Below are 2,821 nucleotides of genomic sequence, written 5' to 3' on the forward strand. Positions count from 1 at the left end.
CAATCGAATCATAGAACAGGTCCCACCCCTGGATCACCGCTCAAGGAGATAGTAAACTGCAAAACGAGCCTCCCACTGGATTCAGTGACTGAGGCAGTCGCTGGAACGCCGATGTGCAACGTGCTGGCATGCTCCAGGCAACTTTAATAGTAGGATCGATGCCGTACATTCCAAGAGTTGTACTATAGCAGTAGCTGGGACTTCAGGCACACGCCACCATAGTCAGCTAATTTTTTGCATTTTTAGTGGAGCTGGAGTTTTGCCATGTTGGCCAGGCTGGTCTCAAACTCCTGACTTTGTGATCCGCCTGCTTCGGCCTCCCAAAGTGCTAGGAATACAGGTGTGAGCCTCCACACCCGGTCTAGATACTTTATATCTTTAGAAGAGAAAACAAACTCGGAGAAGTTAACTTGCTTACCGTTACATACATATGATATGTGAACCCAGTTTGTGGTGAATACAGAATCTGAACCTAGTCTCCAACTTTTCTTCAGAAAGACATATAGATGTGGTTAGGGTAGAGACTTCCTCCTCTAAAATGTCGTGTTAGAGTTCCCCATTGAATTCAAAAGTACCTTCTCTGACTTTTCTGGGTAAAGGCTATAGTGCAAAGGGCATGTGTTTTAGTTGGCTTTCAGGCTGTCAGCACATTCTGGACTTGATTTTTTTTTTTTATTTTGAGCTGGAGTTTCGCTCTTGTTGCCCAGGATGGAGTGCAATAGCATGATCTCAGCTCATCACACCTCCCTCTCCTGGGTTCAAGCTATTCTCCTGCCTCAGCCTCCTGAGTAGCTGGGATTACAGGCATTCACTACCAAGCCTGGCTAATTTTGTATTTTTAGTAGAGATGGGGTTTCTCCATATTGGTCAGGCTGGTCTCCAACTCCTAACCTCAGGTGATCTGCCCACCTCGGCCTCCCAAAGTGCTGGAATTACAAGCTTGAGCTACCGTGCCTGGCCGACTTGAACTCTTTAGAAGAGCCAGTTGATGAGATGCTATCAATCTTGGCTACAGAGGAAAAGCCAAAATCTGTTTTTTAAAATTATCACTACAATACCTCTGATCACCAAAATGTGTGGATTTCTCCCCGCAAGCAACCCATCAGTTCTGCAGGGAACTAGGCCAGCTGGGTGGCCTCTAGTTCAATTCAATGCTGTCTCACACTATCTACCTGGAGATACTGTCAGATCCCATTGGTTGAGGGGTCAGTCCTACAAGACCGTGCCCCTCCCTCAGAAGCCAGTTATGAGTTCAGGCCTCCATAACTTTTTTTTTCTGAGATGGAGTCTTGCTCAAGGGATTCTCCTGCCTTAGCCTCCAGAGTGGCCTGGGATTACAGGCGCATGCCACCACACCTAGCTAATTTTTGTGTTTTTGGTAGAGATGGTGTTTCACCATGTTGGCCAGGCTGGTCTTGAACTCCTGACCTCAGGTGATCCGCCCTCCTCAGCCTCCCAAAGTGCTGGGATTACAAGTGTGAGCCATCGCTCTCAGCCCATATAGGGTGATGGTGAGCAGTTTGGCAAGGAAGAAATTAAAAAGCACATAAGAACAGTATCAAGACCATTGGAATCAGATGACTTTCTGTCCAAGATTCCCAGCTGTGTTTGTGCAAAGAAGACTTGATGGTAGTGGAAAACAGGGACAAGAAGAAACCGTCTCTTTCTTCTCAGATAGATCCCCAAAACTGAAAGCCATTTTCAGTCCTGCCACTTGCCCACTAAAGATTTAGGGTTTAGGTTCAAACCCTAAATCTCGGGTTCCTTATCTTCTCAAACATGCTCTTGCTTACTTGATCCCTGGAATGAGTGGCCAAGGCCAATGTTACCAGACGTTGGTTAAGCCCCAATTTCACCGAGCAATGAAGGCCTAGGCTTTCCCGACTTTTGAAACAGGAATTCAGGACACTAAAACGTGCTGATGGCATTTGGGGTTGGGGTTTTTCACAACTGATGACGCTGGAAAATAATCCATAGGAAATTACCTTATCATACCCTAGATCTTGGCTTAGCAGTTTACCACAGAAGTGGCGAGGTGGTTTTTGGCTTTTAATTTTAGGTGCTTGCTTCTGTTTTTAGTTCATGTAATTGTCTCCGCAAAGACAGTGACTGGAGAATTCTCCCTAAGGTCAGCATTTAATTATTGCCTCACTCTGGCTGCTATAGTACGGCATCGATTCTACTATTAAAGTTGCCTGGAGCATGCCAGCACGTTGGACATCGGCGTTCCAGTTACTGCCTCAGTCACTGAATCGAGTGGGAGGCTCATTTTGCAGTTTACTATCTCCGTGAGCAGCGGTCCAGGCGCGGGACCTGTTCTATGATTCGATTGGGTCCTGCCTCTGTCCCTCATCGGAAGGCTCACAGCGCCTACTGTTTTTCAGTAAGATTTGCAGGCTTAGCACCGCCTCTGGAAACAAGGGAGTGAAGGGGCGTTGACGAGTAACGTTCGTATTTCTCTTCTCATTGGATGAATCCTGTGTCAGTCATGCTCTGCTCTGCTCCCGTTGGCGGGAAGGCTTCAGGCGGGTAGCGAGGACTCGGTACTGCTCCCTCCCAAGCTGGGAGCGGGGCGCTTGACGTCTCAAGACATTTGATGTTGGGGTTAGGGCCTCATTAATTATTCATTAGGTACTTGAAAGCACTGCCGGGATTGGTGGCTGAGAGGCCTGGTCGACTGTTTCTTAGCTAGAGATACGTGTCACCCAGTACGCGGCTGGAGAAGTTTTGCATAAATTATTCCGATGAGGGGCGGGGCGGGGCCGGTGCATAGATTAGTCAAATAAGCCGGGGAGGAGGGAAGCCGGCTACGAATTAGCCT

The sequence above is a fragment of the Callithrix jacchus genome, chromosome 1 (assembly GCF_049354715.1).
Source record: "Callithrix jacchus isolate 240 chromosome 1, calJac240_pri, whole genome shotgun sequence".
NCBI classification, from domain to species: Eukaryota; Metazoa; Chordata; class Mammalia; order Primates; family Cebidae; genus Callithrix; species Callithrix jacchus.